General features: G+C 47.8%; 1 pseudogene; it reads left to right on the top strand.

Moving 5' to 3' along the window:
* Window positions 1-6,739: 6,739 nt before the first annotated feature.
* Window positions 6,740-7,536, top strand: LOC128773419 (60S ribosomal protein L7a-like; annotated as a pseudogene).
* Window positions 7,537-19,883: the final 12,347 nt, after the last annotated feature.

The following is a 19,883-nucleotide window of genomic DNA, read 5'->3' as shown; positions in this document are numbered from 1 at the left end:
TCTGGGCCTCACCTTGCATCCTCTAGGTCTACCACTTACTGCAGCCATTGCCATGGCAACCAGCTTTGGTGATGCCACCAGGATGTGCCTCCCATTGGCTACACCTCTGTGTCCAGAAGTTTTTCTGTCACCCCAGTAAGGGAGCCTAGAGGCCACTTAATGCACAGAAAACTAGAGGTGGAAGGGGATATTTGGACAGATGTCCCATGGAAACTCCCTTTCTGGGAGACGCTTCTGAGACATCCCTCCTCCCCTGGCCGGCTGTCCGTGTCTTCCACTCTTCCCTTGAGTTACTGCCCAAAAGAAAGCAGTAACTTTCTTACACCATTGCCCCATCTCAGAACGAAGCCTTGTTTTGTTTACATCTGCCCAACACACACACACACACACACACACACACACAGCCCTATCTCCTTTCATCACTCCTGTATTAGATGAAGATTAGCAGAAAGAGGATCATGTAGTGGGAGGAGAGGCAGTGCAACCATGGAGGTTGTAGTCTGTGCCCCTCCCCTGCCCAGGGCCAACCCAGAGCTGCAAAGGATGTGGTTGGAGGTATAGGGAAGGAGACATCGTTAGCAGATCAAGCCTGTACTCACAGCCCATCCTGTGGTCACTTCCTCCCCACCCCGGGTGCCCAAGGATGCCTGGATGCTGGCAGCCCATCTGAGGCCCTGGCAGCCTCAGGGCTGGTGGGCCTGCCTATTCCAGGATATCTTTGTCCCCTCTTCAGAGTTCTCAGCTCTACCTGGAAAAAGAACAAGAAAAGGGCCTTCAAATAGACATGTCCCCATGTCCCTCAGGAAGGCAGCCAGCCCGGTTTCTGTCTCCTCCATCAAATACTTTCAGGGCTCTGAGATTTGGTTTGAAACTTAAACTCTGCATCAAGCTCCCTGGGCTAGATTCTGAGCTTATGTAACTCCCTGGGAATTCCCATGTGTTGGGCTGGCTCTTCCTAGAATCTTATTATGATTCATAACTTGGTTCCGGATGCAGAGTCTCAATGCAGCTCTGAGCTGGTAAGTACGGAGCATCTGCCTTGGACTCAGAGAGTCATGTTATAAAGCACCGACCAGAGCTATTAAGAAGAGGTAGCTCTGGGGGTGTCAGCTGCCCACAGCTGCCCATCCATCCCTGCCACCCCCAATTTCAGTGAATTAAGACTTGAAAACAGCTCTGACCTCCTTGGTGAAAGGCCAACACTCAGGGAACTATAATGATTACGTTCAGGACAAATGCCTATGTCTGGAGACCAGCCTGTATCCAGGCCAGCCAGGTAGCTGGGGGGGGAAGGTGCAGGTCACAGGGCCTGTCCTTCAAGGTGGGCCTTTCCCCATGATGTACAGCTCCCTCTACCCACAGGACTTGGACATTGAACATACTTCATACTTCCCATCCAGGCCCAGAATCTGCACTCCCAGCCAGAGTGGACAAGCATGGGCATCCCACAGTGGACTTGTGCATGGTCACAGCAGGACTGTCACTTTCTTCCCCACACTTTCCACTTCTGGTCACCATGGGACTGATTGGCATCCAGAAGTCCTCTTGCAATTTTGCTGCATTGTGTGAAGTTGCAATGCAGGCCATGGGCCTGTGGGAGGAGGAGGTCTACTCCCACCCTGAGCCCTAGGCAGCCTGAACCCAGCTGCTTGCAGAAATGCTGCTGTAACCTCCTCAGCTGGCCTCCTCCTCTCCAGTCTTGTGACAAGGCACCATCTTTCCTCCCCAGTTCCCACTCCCCCTCCCTCTTACATACACCTTCTCCCAGAGAGACCCAGGATGTAGATCTGACCACTTCTGGGCAGTTCCCGCACCCAGTGCTCTGCCTGGTGGCAGAATGTGAGTCCAAGGATGACGTGCACCCTGTAAATCACCTGTAGCCTCCAAGACTGAATGCCTGTGCCCCTGGGCTAGGATCTGTGCTCAGCCTTGGCATTTGGCTCAGTGTGGTGGCTTGAGGCAGATGTTCTCTAAGCTTAGGAAGCAGCCTTAATGGAAACTCGGCAGCATCTACCAGCCAGTGACTGTGAGCTTGGCACAACCTGTGACCCCATACTGTATGCCTCAGACCATTTAAATGTAGAATTAAATATTTGGAGGCAGCGGCTGAGAGAAGGGGGCTGATGCAGTCAGCAGGCACAGGGACAATGCTGGGGCCTCCTCCGTGGGTGTGGAGTGGGGATTCACACTGCCCACTGCTAACTGCCTGCACTTGGTGAGCTGCCACGCCCTCGCCAGCAAGCCCAAGTGGAGATGACCACTCCCGGGATGACAGGAGCAACTAGCAGCATGGCACAGCCTTCCCATCCTCTCCCGCAGTGCTGATCTCATGCCCACATCCTCACTGTGGGACTTGGGAAGGCTGGAGTCCCCCAAGAGGCCCACATTCCCAGCACCTCCATGTGGCCATTGGCAGCAGAGACGTCCCTACTCAGGGCAAGGTATACTTTGGTTAATCCACCTGTTCATGCTCCACACCCTCAGCTCCAAGGTCTCTAGCTGAATGGAATAATTCTGATTTACAGACCTCCCCTAAGGCTCACAGACGTGGGAGCAATCATCTGAGCCAGGACGCAGGTGGCCTCCCTGCTTCCCACTGGACACCTCCTCCTCCCCTGCAGAGGGTGACAAGCATCTTGGGATGCAGACTCTGGGCCACAGGCGTGGAGCCTCTGAGGCCCCCAGGCTGCTGATCCCACTTGGCCTCCCAGCATCCCTATCATGCAGGGGCTCCCAACCTGCATGGTCTGGCCTTCAGAGCTCACTTCACAGGTGTTTCCTAGGTTAGAAAGAGTGAGGTTCAAGTGCTGAGTCCCTACTGACAATGAGATCTCAGGTCATAGATTGTTCATCTAGAAAACATGGATACGGCAGATACAGCAGACCTATTCTTAGCTTTAAGGATGAAGTGGAACAATCTTTGCAAAGTGCCTCATGCAGGAGAGGCCTCCCAGGCCCTTCTGATTCTTCTCAGAACAAGGACCATGGAACCCCCAGTTGGGGCTGAACAGAAATTCAGGTCTAGAACAGAAACTCATCAGATGTGAAGAATTAGGCTCACAGGCTCTGGCCGCTGTGTGCACAGAGACCCTGGCCCCTCCTTAGGAGAGAAGATGCCTGATGTCTGCATCTGGGGGTGGCAGCCTGCAGCTTGTATCTACTGCTTGGTCGCCCCGGGGCCCGCCCCCAAGACAGCTCAAGGATAAGGCTTTCGTTACTCACCACATCAAGGCAGCAGAAATGAGGCGAAGCTGTCCTGCAAGTGAAAACCATGGCTGGCCCCTACAGGAGCCCCCAAGCTTCGAAAGAGGGCAGGGAGTATGAGGCACAGCTAACAGCAGTGCAAGAGCTGGCTCGCAGCTCACCAGTAAATAATGCAAATTTCCTTGTCTCCTGCCTTCAGATGAAGATCTCCTCAACAATGGTTGCATTTTCCAAAACAGTCCAATTATTTTCCCATAACTTTTTGCAGTGCAAAAAATAGTTCACCATTTCTCCTCTTCAGTCAAAATGGATGCTGGTTGCTATGGGTGGTGTGGGCAGCATGCCCACCCCCCACCTCCAAGTGTTTGGCCTCGACTTAATGAGTGGAAGCCTGGCCCCTGACATTCATGTTTCAGTGAACGGTGGTGGCAGACATCACTGAGCTGACTTCCCCAGCAAGGACCTTCCAGGAATGCCAGCCTTACCCCTGGCCTCTCAGGCCCAGATCCAGCCAGAATCACTTTGCCTTGCTTTGGAAAGGGTGACTGACCCTCATATGCAAAGAGCTGCAGAGGCGCCAATGATCCCACCCTTCCTCTGGAAGCTGGTGCCCCTGCAGCCCACCTCCCCTGCCCAGGCTTACCCAGTCCACCCTGCCCCAGAAGTTATCTGTGTCCCCTTTTGTTTCTCTGCCTGCCACCCTCTTCAGCAAGGGAACACCCAGTGCCTGGAATGTAGTTCATGCTTAGTAAAAGCTTGATAGGCTCACTGATTATCAATAGGTTGATCTGAGGCCTTGTAGGGACTTCTGCTGGAATATTTTTCCTCACATCTTCAGCGTTACCTCAACAAGGAAGGCCAGACAGGTCAATGGAAACTGAAAACCCACAGGTTTGGTGCCCACAATGTGGAGGTTCTGGCCATTTGCTCTTTTGAAGTGCATTAGAGGGTTTGGAGGAGGCAGGCTTCGACAGGTCTGTGGCCCTACTCCTTCTCCAGCCCCACCTGTGGGCTGTAAGGGAGGTGTGATCCACAGTGCCCTTGGGACCTGGGACCTGTCTGCTCACTCACTGATTTTGCACCATGCCATACACTGGAATCACATGGAAGCTTCCCAAGGTCCCAACACTGGGTCCTTGCCTGAGCTTCTAAAACAAGGGGTCTGAGGTGGAAGCATCCCAGATGACCTAATGTGCAACTCAGGTTGACACTCACTGCATACATACAGCAGCTCCAGGGACACATTCACAAATGCTCCACACAAATTGTGCCATGTCTGGAGTGAACTCATGGGGCAGGTCTCAGATTCTTTGGGGCAGTTGCATGGTTGCAGCTCCACAATCTGTGAATGCTGGCTGAGCATGTATATATCTCCTAAGGGAAGTTGAGGAAGACTGGATCAAAGAACACTGGCACCGGGTCTCATGCTATAACTTCAGAGAGGCAAATGCAGTTAAAAATGGAGTGGACTGATGCACTGAGGTCCTGCTGCCAAGGGGCTGCTCCACTGAGCTGTGCCTGGTCTATGACCATGTTCTCAACCCAACAGTTTGTGTCTCTAATTGGCCTCATCAGTGTCCCTAACAAATAACCCTCAGGATAGAAAAAAATGTGGCAGTGTGGAGGTTCCTCAAAAAATTAAAAATAGACCTACCCTATGACCCAGCAATAGCACTGCTAGAAATTTACCCAAGAAATACAGGAGTACTGATGCATAGGGGCACTTGTACCCCAATGTTTATAGCAGCACTCTCAACAATAGCCAAATTATGGAAAGAGCCTAAATGTCCATCAACTGATGAATGCATAAAGAAATTGTGGTTTATATACACAATGGAGTACTACATGACAATGAGAAAGAATGAAATATGGCCCTTTGTAGCAACGTGGATGGAACTGGAGAGTGTTATGCTAAGTGAAATAAGCCATACAGAGAAAGACAGATACCATATGTGTTCACTCTTATGTGGATCCTGAGAAACTTAACAGAAACCCATGGGTGAGGGAAAGGAAAAAAAAAAGAGGAGAGAGCCAAAGCATAAGAGACTCTTAAAAACTGAGGGTTGATGGGGGGGGGAGGGAGGGGAGGGTGGGTGATGGGTATTGAGGAGGGCACCTTTTGGGATGAGCACTGGGTGTTGTATGGAAACCAATTTGACAATAAACTTCATATATTGAAAAAAAAGAAAAAATATGGCAATTGTGTTATTTTTCTAGTTTCAATCTATCTAGTACATATCTGTTTCTAACCCTGATACAAGAACTGCATACAAAGCTATTTCTCCTGATAAATAATATAACCCTAGAGGGAGGCAAGCATTTACTATCCTCCCCTTTTTAGCATTACACATGATCTTAGCTGTCAATGACTGAGCACTGAGCATATTACCAGTGATCTCATTTAATTTTATTAGCTCCCTGCACACAAGCACTCTTGTACTATTTTACTGATGGGAAAGTGGAGGAGCAGGGAGGCCAGGCACCTTCTCAGATGCCTCACAATCAATGGTCAGCTGAGCTGAGAGTCAGACCCTCTGTGTGGCCTCTGGAACCCATGCATTCAGACCCACAATCCTACAGAATGCATCTGTAGTTTGTCCACTCTGAGAGGAAAGGCATCTGCTTTAAGAGTCATCACTGTATGATTTCTGATGGGCATTCTCATGATTAACATTAGTAAGTGAAATTGTATGTCAAGCAAATATGAATACACTGAATTTAAATCTCCCTCTGAACTTTGCTTACATTTAAAAAATGCATTCTTAGGATGCCTGGGTGTCTCGGTTAAGCATCCAACTTCCACTCAAGTCTCATGATCTCACGGTTCACAAGTTTGAGCCCAAACCCGGCTCTCTGCTGTCAGCACAGAGTCTGCTTCGGATCCTCTGTCTCCCTCTTTCTCTGCCCTTCCCCTGTGCTCTCCCTCTCTCTATCTCTCAAAAATAAAAAGAAAACATTAAAGGGGTGCCTGTGTGGCTCAGTCTGCTGAATGTCCGGCTTTGGCTCAGGTCATGATCTCGCGGTTTGTGAGTATGAGTCCCGCATCAGGCTCTGTGCTGACAGCTCAGAGCCTGGAGCCTACTTCGGATTCTGTGTCTCCCTCTCTCTCTCTGCCCCTCCCCTGCTCATGCTCTGTCTCTCCCTCTCTCTCAAAAATAAATAAACATTAAAAAATTTAAAAAGTAAAAATAAACATAAAAAATGAAAAAATAAAACATTAAAAAAATTAAAAAGGACTCTCACAGAGAGTGTTTTGTGTTCCAGTACATATATGTTACTCCACAATTCACCCAAACTTTTATTTGATCACTGACACATGCATTATTCCTACTGTTAAAAGAACAATCCAGGCACAAGGGAGGGCCCAGGGCAGGAGACACCTCCCTAAGTTCCTCCACAGCTCAGCACCAAATGAGGCCCTCCAGTGGTTGGGGAGATTGCACTGGTCTCCAAGATCACTTTTGATCCCAAAATGCTATATTTGTACCCCTTTCTAAAAAAGAACAGATATGCCTTTCTCCTCCAGCCATTCAAGATGCTGAAAGAAAAGAAGGCTAAGGGGAAGAAGGTGGCCATGGGCCCTGCCGTCATGAAGAAGCAGGAGGCCAAAAAGGTGGTTGGTTAACCCCTTGTATGACAAAAGACCCAAGAATTTTAGCATCGATGGGGGAACTCCAGCCTAAAAGGGACCTGACCTGCCTTGTCACATGGCCCACTACATTCGGCTGTTCGGCCAAGGGCTATTCTGTATAAATGTCTAAAAGTGCCTCTCATGATTAACCAGTTCATCCAGGCCCTGAACCTCCAGACAGTTATTCAACTGCTTCAGCTGGCCCATAGATACAGACCAGAGACAAAGCAAGGGAAGAAGCAGAGATTGTTGGCCCAGGCTGAGAAGAAAGCTGGCAAAGAGGATGTCCCCACTAAGCACCTGTCCTTCAAGCAAGGGTTAATACTGTCACCACTTTGATGGAAAATAGAAAGGCTCAGCTTCCTAGGTAGTGATTACACATGATGTGGATCCCATTGAGTTGGCTGTCTTCCTGCATGCCCTCTGTGGTAATATAGGAGTCCCTACTGCATTATCAAAGGGAAGGCCAGGCTGTGCATCTGGTCCACAGGAAGACCTACACCACTGTCACCTTCACACAGGCTAACTCAGAAGACAAGGGAGTTCTGGCTAAGCTGGTGGAAGCTTAGAACCAATTACAAGGACACACATGATGAGATCTGCCATCACTGGGGAGGCAACGTCCTGGGTCCAAATTGGTGGCTCATATCACCAAGTTAGAAAAGGCATGGGCTAAAGAACTGGCCACCAAACTGGGCTAAGTGGAAGCTGTTGAATTTTCTATACATAAAAGTAATATAAAGTTCTCCTACAGCTAGTGCCAAATATAAAACAACAGAAATGTATTAAAAATGTATTTATCACATTTTCATGGATGTCACCCAGTGAGTTATTTCATTGACGGTTGTCCCAGAACCCTGATAGGCAGAAAGCAACCAGATGTTCTGCACATTTTTGTTGAAGGTACAAGAGTGTTGCTCTCTTACTGCTGCTGTCTGCTTCAGTAGCCCAGGCCAGGGCACTAATTGTGCAACTTAATTCTAATAGATGGTCCAAGTCTGCAGGTGAGAGGAGGGGATGGGCCTGTCTCCAAGCCCAGCAAGACCAGGCGTGGGAAATTGGATGGTACGGAGTATCCAGGGAAGTTCCGTCCCTCTGTCCTTCATCTAGAGGCCCCTTTTGAAAACCAGGTTCCACTGACCTGAAGGGGAAAGGGAAGTAGTCTAGTGTAGGAGCTGAATTCCTCCACATGCCTGGGGTTTCAAAGTACATTGAAATACTTGGGTGAGGACATGGGAAATTTGGATTCCAGGACCCCCTGGGCTTAGGAAGAGCCCTACATTTAGGTTCTCTGTGTTGGGTGGCTTGGAGTTGGGGCCTTGAGACTCAAGGTATCATCTCAGACCAGCAGGCGGTGGCTGGTGGCTGTCCCATGGGGAGAGAGGGGATGGCTGGCAGCAGCCTGGGACAGAGCCAATCTGTGGCACAGGAGGGAGAAGAGAGCAGGATGGGACAGTTCCCCCTTGAGGGCATCATTTGCTTCTCACAGAAGAGTCTCTAAATGTCTTCTTTCCCAAGACAAGTCAAACGTTGTCACATTATTATAATATTAGTTATAGTTAGTTATGAAATTAGACATCAGTTAGTCAAGGAACACATCTCTCTGCTTTCTGACTGCTCATAAGGACAAAATCTTTCTGAATGAGACCGGAGAAGCACATTTGAAAGCAAGTCAGAGACAATGCCTTCTGCAGCTGCGGGCGCATGAGAACCCACAGCCCATGGAGAAGCGGGGCTGGGAAGGGACTCCAGCCCTGCACTTGCGTCAGCTTCCTGGGTCAGCAGTCCTCATTGGGAACGTTTGTGGGACCTGTCTGCTGCTGCTATCAGGCCATCGGGCAGGCCAGAGGTGGATGACTCACTTGCACCTGGCTAATGTGGCAGGTGTTCTCTCTGCCTCCAGTTCCAAGAAGAGAGGGTGTGTCAGAGCACCCACGGTCCTATCTCCCATTGTCTCACACTGATGAGGGAAGACATTCCTGCTCCAGCTTCCTGTGGGGTCTTTCCCCAGTTCAATCTGTCACCAGCAAGATCTGCCCCGGGTGAGCCGCTGGGGGAGGCAGGCCCACGGACCCTGAAACCAGACCCATGCCTACATGGATGGACCTACAAGGACAGCTATGACAGGGCACCTGACACCTGTCCTGGGGGCCTTTGCAGTCCTGGTGGGAAACTGGGAGGTGAAGGTCATGTGGCATGGTATCCCTTCTTTCAGGGAGGATGGAGATGGCATAAGAAGGGCAACACGAGGGGTACCTGGGTTGAGCATCTGACTTTGGCTCAGGTCACAATCTCATGTTTTGTGGGTTCAAGCCCCATGGCAGGCTCTGTGCTGACAGCTCAGAGCCTGGAGCCTGCTTCAGATTCTGTCTCCCTTTCCACCCCTCCCCCACGAGTGCTCTGTCTCTCTCTCTCTTTCTGTCTCTCCCTCTGTCAAAAATAAATAAAAAAGAAGAGCAATATGAGTGACAAGCTGGCCATGTGGGGCTCAGAGAGTGGAGTGTGCTGCTCTGGACACACTGAGTGAAGAAGGCTGGCCAAGGAGAATGAGCCCATCAGGTGTCTTAGCAGCCCTGTGTGCAAATCTGGCCCCTATGCCTTTCACCAGGGCAGTTCCCTCAGTGCTGAGTCTGTCTCTTCTCATCTATAGAATGAAGACAGAAACAATGTGTGTGCTGTGCCCAGCACAGGGTGGATGGCACCAAATATCACCATCCATGGAGTTTCCCTGTGAACACTTATCAAGAGCTGCCAGTGCCACAGGCACAAGCCACCGAGGCTTTCCAGCTGAGGAGAGACATGATCAGGCCAGAATGGACAGGATTCCTTTGAATTTGTAACTGAGGAGGCTTCCAGGGTATCCAGGGATGAGGAAGAGGTTCCTGTCCCCCCAGCAGGATGTCCCCACCACCCCAGGGTTCCCAGCCTCATTTACCCACCCAGACGGTCCCCCTGTGCATCCATGCCTGGGTCCGTGGTCCCACAATGTTTCTGGGGGTAGAGACATATTTATTAATCTTTCTCAGCCCTGCCCCAGTGCCGTCACAGAGTAGGCTCAGTAACCTTGCACTGCTCTAGGAAGGCCAGCCCGGCAGGCAGATGAAAAGGTGCTACAATGGGCCCGCCCCTGAGGATGGGCAGCCTCACAGGGAGAAAACCCATTCAGGTGAAAACAAGGTTTTCTAGAGGAGAGGACACCCATGGGAATCAGGGAGGAGGTGTTCTCCAGACCTCAGAGGTGGCCTACAGTTCCAGTGTCCCAGTGCACACCCTTGTTTTAGGGAACCTGAGAGCCAGGCACCTATAAGACAGCCCTGAGCAGAACCAAGAAATCAGACGGGGATCCTTTGGAAGTGCCCAATGGGACTCACATCTGGGGAAGGAGGCAAAGGCTGGCTTGCTGCATAACTGGGGGTGGAGCTCCTGCCACAGTTTCAGTCCTCTCAGCAAGGCTATGGGAAAAAAGGGGTAAGGGACAGGCTGGCCCAGCCATTGGGACCACCATGGGCTCACAGCCTGGCTGGAACTCTGGTGTCATCCTGACTCTGGTATGGATTGTGACACAGGGCTGGGTGGGGCAGGCTAAAGAGGCTGGGAAGAGGTAGGGTCTGATCCTGCAGGTGGAGGAAATGAGCATAGCATGGGAGCCACTGCAAAAGGCAACTGGCAGCAGGGAAGGTGGAGACAGACAAAAGCCTCAAGCAAAGTGAAGTTAAGGAAGCTCATTAAGAATCACTTTGTTGGTGTTGTGGTGGTGGTGGTGGTGGTGGTGGTTGGTGGTTTTGTGTGTGTTTAAAATTTCTTTTATGTTTATTTATTTTTGAGAGAGAGACAGAGTGTGAACAGGGGCGGGGCAGAGAGAGGGAGACTCAGAATCCAAAGCATGCTCCAGGCTCTGAGCTGTCAGCACAGAGACAGACTCTGGGCTCAAGCCAAAGTCCAATGCTCAATCTAGTGAGCCACCCAGGCACCCCTGTTTTTTTGTTTGTTTGTTTGTTTGTTTAAGGAGGAGAAGAGAGATAGCCAGCAAAGGAGTTATATCTCAAATACATAAAGAAATCTCAACACTCAAGAATGAGAAACAAAAAATTCAATTAGAAAATGGTCAAAAGGATAGGTATTAACTCTTCTTTAAATGTCTGATAGAATTCCCCAGGGAAGCCATCTGATTTAGGACTGTTATTTGTTAGGAAATTTTTGATAACTGATTCAATTTCTTCACTAGTTATGGGTCTGTTCAAATTTTCTATTTCTTCTCGCTTGAGTTTTGGTAGGGCATGGGTGTTTAAGAATTTGTTCATTTCTTCCAGGTTGTCCAGTTTGTTGGCATTTAGGAATTTGTTCATTTCTTCCAGGTTGTCCAGTTTGTTGGCATATAATTTTTCATAGTATTCCCTGATAATTGCTTGTATTTCTAAGGGATTGGTTGTAATAAAGCCATTTTCATTCATGATTTTATCTATTTGGGTCCTCTCTCTTTTCTTTTTGAGAAGCCTGGTTAGAGGTTTATCATTTTTATTTTTTCCAAAAACCAAATCTTAGTTTCATTGATCTGTTTTACTGTTCTTTTTTGTTTTTGTTTTTGTTTTTGTTTTTTGTTTTTTGTTTTAGATCCTGTATTGTTTATTTCTGCTCTGATCTTTATTATTTCTCTTCTGCTGGGTTTGGGTTTCTTTGCTATTCTGCTTCTAGTTCCTTTAGGTGTGCTATTAGATTTTGTATTTGGGATTTTTCTTGTTTCTTGAGATAGGCCTGGATGGCAATGTATTTTCCTCTTAGGACTGTCTTTGCTGCATCCCAAAGGGTTTGTATTGTTGTGTTTTCATTTTCATTTGTTTCCATATATTTTTAAATTTCTTCTTTAATTGCCTGGTAGATGCTGGTGAGGATGTGGAAAAAAGGGAACCCTCTTGCACTGTTGGTGGGAATGCAAACTGGTGCAGCCACTCTGGAAAACAGTGTGGAGCTTCCTCAAAAAATTAAAAATAGAACAACCCTATGACCCAGCAATAGCACTACTAGGAATTTACCCAAAGGATACAGGAGTTCTGATGCATAGGGGCACATGTACCCCAATGTTTATAGCAATGATTTCAACAATAGCCAAATTATGGAAAGAGCCTAAATGTCCATCAACTGATTAATGGATAAAGAACATGTGGCTTATATATACAATGGAATACTACTTGGCAATGAGAAATAATGAAATCTTGCCATTTGCAGCAATGTGGATGGAACTTAAGGGTATTATGCTAAGTGAAATAAGTTAGAGAAAGATAGATACCATATGATTTCACTCATATGTGGATCTTGAGAAACGTAACAGAAGATCATGGGGGAGGTGAAGGGGGAAAAAGTTCCAAACAGAGAGGGAGGGAGGCAAACCATAAGAGACTCTTAAATACAGAGAAGAGGGGCGCCTGGGTGGCTCAGACGGTTGAGCGTCCGACTTCAGCTCAGGTCACGATCTCGCGGTCCGTGAGTTCGAGCCCCGCGTCAGGCTCTGGGCTGATGGCTCAGAGCCTGGAGCCTGCTTCCGATTCTGTGTCTCCCTCTCTCTCTGCCCCTCCCCCGTTCATGCTCTGTCTCTCTCTGTCTCAAAAATAAATAAATGTTAAAAAAAATAAAAAAAATACAGAGAAGAAACTGAGGGTTGATAGGGTGTGGGGGAGAGGGACAGGTGGGTGATAGGCATTGAGGACAGCACTTGTTGGGATGAGCACTTGGTGTTGTATGGAAGCCAATTTGACAATAAATTGTATTTAAAAAAAGAGACAATGGCCAAAAGGCATGAAGAGATATTTCACCAAGGAGGATATATGAATGGCACATAAGCACACGAAAAGATGTTCAGTATCATTAGCCATGGGGAAATGCAAATTAAAACCACAAGATACCACTACATAGCTAATAAATACCTGGCTAAAAGAAAAACTAGTAACAACAGCAAATGCTGGTGAGGATGTGGGGAAACTAAGACTGAGTCTTTCATACATTGCTGGTGGGAATGGAAAATGGTATGACTGCTCTAATAAATGGTAGTTTCTTAAAACATTAAACATGCAACTGCCATATGACCTACACGTTACACATTCTTGTGCATTTATCCTGGGAAAATACAAACTTATGTTCACACACACAAAACCTGACACTAATGTTCATAGAAGCTTCATTCATAATAGCCCCAAACTGCAAAAGACCCAAATTTTCTTCAATGGGTAAGTGGTAACCAGACTGTGATATATCCATTCTATGGAATATCAGTCAACAGTAAAAAGCAAACTATTGATTGATATAGGCAACAACCTGAATGGATCTCAAGGCATTATGCTGATTGAAAAAAAAAGGCAAATTCAAAAGGTCATATAATGTATGATTCCATTTATATAACGGTTACAAAATCATAAAATTATAGAGATGCATAACAGATTGGTGGCTGCAAGGGGGTGGGGGAACGGGAGAGAGACTGGAGTGGCTACAAATGGTAGGGGTGATCCTCATGGGGATGGGTCGGTCTGTATCTTGATGATGGTCATGAGTGTACACATGAGATAAGGTTGCATAGAATTAACTGCACGTGTACACATACACACACACACACACACACACACACACACACACACACCAGTGCCAATAAAAAGCGTGAAATCTGAATAATAGGTTGTACCAATATCAAGTTCCTGACTGTGATATGGTACTACAGTGTTGCAAGATGCCACGACCGGGGGAAGTTTGGTAAGGGGTATATGGAATCTGTCTATATTACTCCTCAAAATTGTATGTGAATCCACAGTTATCTCAAAATAAAAAGTGTTTTAAAACCTGGGGAGGAGTTGGAACTGAGTTTAGAGTAAAAAGGTGAGGAAAGTGGGTGGAGGATAAGAGCCCTGCTGAAAAATTGTGATGTTAAAGATCACACATTATGGGGCACCTGGGTAGCTCAGTTGGTTAAGCATCAGACTCTTGATTTCTGCTCAGGTCATGATCTTACAGCTGTTTTGTGAGTTTGGGCCCTGTATCAGGCTCTGTGCTGACAGTGTGGAGCCTGCTTGGGATTCTGTCTCCCTCTCCCCTGCTTGCTCTCTATATCACTCTCAAAATTAAATAAATAAAATTCTTTTAAAAAGATGACACATTAAATGTAGGCTGGGGCTCTCAACACCCGCATCCCAACTTCACGCTGTCCTCTCCTTCAAGGAGAATGAACATCAGATGAGGAGAGGGGGACAATGGAGGAAGGTGCCAACCAAGGGGCTAGCTGTGCAGCACTGTGCTGGGTGTGATGATGGTTAGGTCCACCATGCTTGCCTGCTCACCAGCTGTCCTACAAGTCTGCTACACTGGCTCAGTCTCCCCAGTGTGGCTGAGAACATGCTTGGGAAAGTCCAGGATTTCCTAAGCCTCTTTGTCAGTGTGATCCAATCAGGGTATGGCTGCTGGGTGGTCAGGACACTCCTCATGCTTAGAAGTGTCCGAGCAGAGCTAGATATGCTGCATGCTGGAATTAATGACAATGACAGTGCTGAGTCAGCCTTCAGGGCATGCATACTACCAGTTTAGCTCTCACTTAAGTCTCCTCTATTCTACTGTTCCATGCGTTCCCACCCCTTTATTTGAGTCCTGATGTTTTTGACAATCAAAAGAAATTGCAGACTGGGTCACCTGGAACAGCCCTTCTAACAGAAAGGAGGCTTGCATCCACAGTAAAAGGTAGTTCCCTTTAGTGGACCTGGCTGCTAGCTTAGCTCCTTGGGGGCTCCTGCTGTTAGCACTTTTAATACTGATTAAATTGACTCATTACCTAAGAACTGTTATAGTAGGTGTTAACTGAGGGTGACTTTTCTGCAGGGACAGGGCAGTGTTCATAGTTGTTGCTCTGCCTGTTGATGAACCAGGCTCCAGATCTACAGTCCCAGCACCGCTGACTCAGTTCTGCTCAGCTGGCCATCCATCACTCCAAGATGGCAGCATTCTACTCATAATGTTCAACGTTTTAACAGAAATTTTCTTCAAAATTTAATTTTAAAAAATAAACTGCTAGGGTGCCTGGGTGGCTTAGTCAGTTAAGTATCCAACTCTTGGTTTTGGCTCAGGTCATGATCTCATGGTTTGTGAGTTGAAGCCCCACATCAGGCTCCATGCCTACGGCATTGAACCTGCTTAGGATTCTGTCTCCCTCTCTCTCTGCCCCTCCCCTGCTTCTTCTCTACCTCTCTCAAGAATAAATTTAAAAAAAAACTGCTAAATGAGACATGCTTAGTATAAATTAAGTCTTCTACCAGTTGAGATCAGTAAAAAGTTAGCAAAGTCAGTTTTCAGGGGGCATCTTTGTTTCTCCAAGTGTCTATATCTGTGGTCCTTGGCACCAGCTGCATATGAGCATCCCTGGGAAAAAGTACCAGTGTTCAGCCCCACTCTACCAATTATGATCCAGTGGGCCTGGGGTCAGTCCAGGTGCCAGCATCTTCTACAACTTCCAGGGATGTTAACATGCTGCCAAGATTAAAAACCCAGAAGACACTCTGCCTTCATTTCAGGGAACAACTTGGCCATCAGTGGTACCTGCACCTGAGTTGCTAACATACAACAGTCAGGCTCATGAGAATGATGGAGAGGAGTGTGTTCAAATAGATTAGACAGAGCTGCAGCAATTCCACTTCCATTTATGAGTTATAGATTGCCCAAACTAGAATAAGTACTAAAAGGACCAAATACACATGGATATATAAATAAGCTGTCACTAAATTTCCTGTTGTAATGGATCTACACCCCTCAGACATTTGCTTGTTTAACGCCCTTGCCCTCCCACTGACAGTTTGCTTGGGTCATTTTCATGATTGCTGATTCCTTCTCCCTCAGTCTCTATTTTTCACAAAGTTTTATTGAGCACCTTTTCTGGACACAGCTCTGGGGACACACAATATGTAAAATGCTATCTGTCCCCTAAAGTGGACTGGGTCCTCTCTCTGGCTCTGAGTGCTGACCCTCTTGTCATCTGGAGTGTCAGGCCATGCAGTTCCTGAACATCTCACTGGACCCTGTCTTGAAAGGGACAGGCCCTTGCTGTCTAAGACCACCGGGGGAGGCCTGTCTTTTGAGGGACTCCCATGTACCATGCAGGACTCTAGCTAGGGTCTCCGAGACACCTGAGACAGGTGGCTTGAGCCAACAAAGATGGCTCTGTGACAGGCAGGAGCTCCCCAAAAGGCTGGCCAAGGACTCAGAAATTTCACCTTTTAAGGAGTGGCTTTAGAGTGCAGCAAAATGTACAAAAAAACCTTGAGATGTTCATACTTTTTGGCCTTTGGGGAAATCTAACAAAAGAAATAATCAGAGATGTGCACAAAAAAACTATGTCAAAGAATATTTGCTGAAGCATTATCCATAATAATGAAAACATGATAAAGAACTTAAATGCTCAACCACAGGAAATTGTTTGACTCATCTGTGATATACAAGAGTATCAGGCAGCTGCCAAACACTGTGTCTGTGGGGCCAGGTTCAAGATATAATAATAGATGAACAGGTAGGTAAACTCTGTGACAGGCTGATAGAAAAAAAATACACTTAGAATAAACTACATGGAAGACAAACATCAAAATACCCTCATCTTGGGGGTCACTTGTGGTTTTCATTTTCTTCTTGATTCTTTTTCCTTATTCTCCATATCTGATTTAGAAACCCTTAATAATTTTAAAAGGTAAAAGGCATCTTCACCTACTATAACAGTGATATGTGTGGCCACTAGCCATGCCTGCTCAGGCTAGCATGGTTAGCTAGCGAGGAATTTTGCACGTGGATAATCTTCAGGCAACCACAGGCAAGTCAGAAATGTTATTTTATTTCTTGCTATAAGGAGTGTTGTTCATCCTCACAGTAGTGGCCAGTCACTCAGCCCCCAGGACCCACCCAGGAGGGTGCAGTCCCTCCCACCCAGCTTGGGGCTTGCCTAAGAAAACTACAACCAATGTCATGCAAGCAGAGATTGAAAAAATCTTGCTTCTTAAGGTTTACCTTCTCTTTCTGCTGGCACATCTGCCCCCTGGTGAAAACCCTGCTAGGGCCACACTGCCCAGCTGACAACTGCACGGGGAACCCCAGGAGCCACCAGGATAATTACCCTGCTGAGTCCAGCCCAAACTGCAGCTTCGAGGGCAGATAAGCCGTGCGTGTTTGTAGCCATTGCTAAACTAAAATAGTTGATACTACTACTACTTCTGTCTCCCACAACTGAAGTAGTTGATCAAATCCCACCACTTTCTAGGATGGGTGTGAGGCTTCACTAGCTGAACCCATGCACAGTGTAGGGGTACAGAAGCCCAGGAGATGGGGCAAGTGCACATGGAACAGCCCCAGCTCTTGTCTCACTGCAAAGGCAGGAGCCAGCCCACATCCACATCCCTGGAGGGTGGAGATCTATGTTGTCCCCCTCTCCTCCATGCAGGTCAGCAGCTGTGATGAAAACAGCAGCCCTTGGGAGGGCTGTGTGCTGCAGCTATTTACAGGCGCTGGCTCAGTAAAAACTGCTGCAATTAGAGTAGAAAAGCAAGGCCATGAGGCACAAATAGAAAAAACTGAAATAGGACAAATCTCCAGCTGAATGGTGGCCATGTCCCAGTCCCTGAGGCATTACCCACAATGGTGCCATCAATACTTGCTGGGAACATGCTCAGGCAGCTCAGGGAGGCTGGGAGGCAGCTTCCCAAGGCTTCCAGGCCCCTGGGTCAGGATGGGTGCTGGGGAGGACAGGAGGCTACATGGAAGAGGCAGCTGTGGTTTCCACCATACAGGTCATTCTAAAGAGTGAATATGCTGACAATTGTAAGGTACCTGCCATGGAGTAAGCACTGAATAAGAGAAGTCAACAGCACAGCTTTCATCTACATGGCACATTTCCCGAGGAGACCACCTGTGCATGGCCTGGTTGGTGTGGTCTTGTCCTTGAGGTTGGGGCAGTGGGTGCCACTCTGTGGACCAGGTCCCCTGCTAAGACAGGCTCTGCACCCACTGGTCCCACAGGACCCATCAAGCTATACAAGGGCCACATTGTGGGGCTAGGGCGCCCTCGTTCCCATCCACATTCCCTCTGGGACGTGATCCTTGGCACTTTACCTCAGAGCTCTGCTGTGCTGCCTGCTTCCCTTGTCCCTACTTACCCCCAGCACCTCTCAGAAGGCCTTTTCTGACCAGGATGTATAGAAGTGCCCACCTCCTGGTGCTGAGTGCAGCATCTCAGTAGCCCCAGGCCATGTCCCAGCCAGAGGGAGGGGGACCTCCAGGCCACACTGGATAGATCCACCTGTGGCATCCTCACAGCTACATCAGGATTGTCTGCTCAGTCTCTCCCACCTTCCTATGCTGGCTCTACAGATCCCTGGTGTCCTCACAAATAGTCAATGGCAACTCCTGGCCATTTGGATCCTCCAGCCTGGACATTTCCCCCAGGGCTTTCCTGAGACCCACAAGTGGGATACCAAAATCTTTCTGTACCAGTTGGTCACCTCCATCTACATGTTGGCCTCAGTCATTTACTGAATTTGCAGCCCTTCTACTCCCAGTTCTGGGTCGTCTGGGGCCACCTTTGGCCAGTCCTGAGAAATGCCCTTTTAAGAAAAAGGCAGAGTGACATCAATCAATGACCCCATTTTCTCCTGCCAGGATAGTCACATGCTGCAAGAAGGCAGCTTGTGCACATTTGAAGGCCCTCAATTCTAGGGGTTCTCTGGCAGGTATCTTCTCTGACCACCACCTAACTAAGCTCTCTGGGTAAGTAAGGGAGTGTCTTCAGCTCCCCTCAGCTGATTCTCTCCACTTATCCTCATGCCACCCATCCCGGCCTTACACAAACATGTGAAACTAACCGTCTTCAATGCTCAATTGTCTTCTGGAAGCAGCGTATGTGAGTCAGGTCTTGCGAGAGCAACAGGTGTACACTGGTGGAATGGTTGCTGGACCAGTAACATGGGCCCCCCAACATGCCAGGTTCCCAAAGAGACACAGTGTTCTTGGCATTCAGGGCACATCATCTCCTGTAGTCAGAAGGATAGAAAGTCCCTTGGTGGCTCCTAGGTCACCTGTCAGAGTAGCTCAGGACAGCCTGCTTAAGGGCCCATTTGTCATAAAATGCCAGGGAGAAAGGTCACATGACTGACCATTGCTCTTATTATAAAAATTGGGATCCATTTCTAAGAATGCTTTTCCTCCTCCACCATCTTGCCTGCTTGATGCATGTCTGAGTGCTCAGGAACACAGCTGCATGTCTGGGTTACTGCCTCCACTTTCCCTTCTCGACTCAGTTATCTGGGGTCTCACTGGTCTTACTATTTGTCATCTGAAGCAGATGCTGCCATTGTTAATTCTCCCAGTTCAATCAGATGCCTTGGTGTAATCTCTGAAACAACAATGTGGGGCACCTAAGTGTGCAGGGAGGAGGCCATGCGCATGCTTCTCCCTGTGTCCACACCCTGGTCACAGGGCATAGGTCTTGGTTACAGGGCCATGAGTATCTAGCAGTGAGGACCTGCCACACACAGCCTCTGAACCCCCACTGCCAATTAAGATTGAGCTTTAGGCTCGAGTCAGGAAACTGGAGGAAGTGAGTACAAAATTAAGATTTATTATATATTTTTACAGATTAGATATCCCTTCTTTCACTTCTCATGAAGTCTTCATCTGCCATCTTCTGAGACCTCAAATTCAAAGTACAGGCTTCCTTCTCTTGAATTTAGACCTCAGAGCTCCCTCCTGCTGGCGTTGTGGACTGGGAAAGGTCACCTCTCTGTATTATTTTTGTATTATTTTTTTCAGCTTTTTTGCAAATCTAAAATGATCTCAAAATAAAAGATTTGTTTGTTTAAAGAAAATAAAAAGATGTGGCTAGCAGGTTGCTAATCTTAAGTTTGCTTTGTAATTAATTCTTTTTTAAGGACTTCAAGCTGTCATCAGAGTCACCTGGGACTGAAGCCACTTTCCCAGCTCCATAGAGAGAACTGAGTGGACATAAATGACTGAGGCACCCTTGGAGAGGGCAGAAAGCCAGGGAAAATTG

The sequence above is a fragment of the Panthera pardus genome, unplaced genomic scaffold (assembly GCF_024362965.1).
Source record: "Panthera pardus isolate Hobbes unplaced genomic scaffold, ASM2436296v1 HiC_scaffold_25, whole genome shotgun sequence".
Taxonomy (NCBI): Eukaryota; Metazoa; Chordata; class Mammalia; order Carnivora; family Felidae; genus Panthera; species Panthera pardus.
This window is presented reverse-complemented; position numbering and strand designations above follow the sequence as displayed.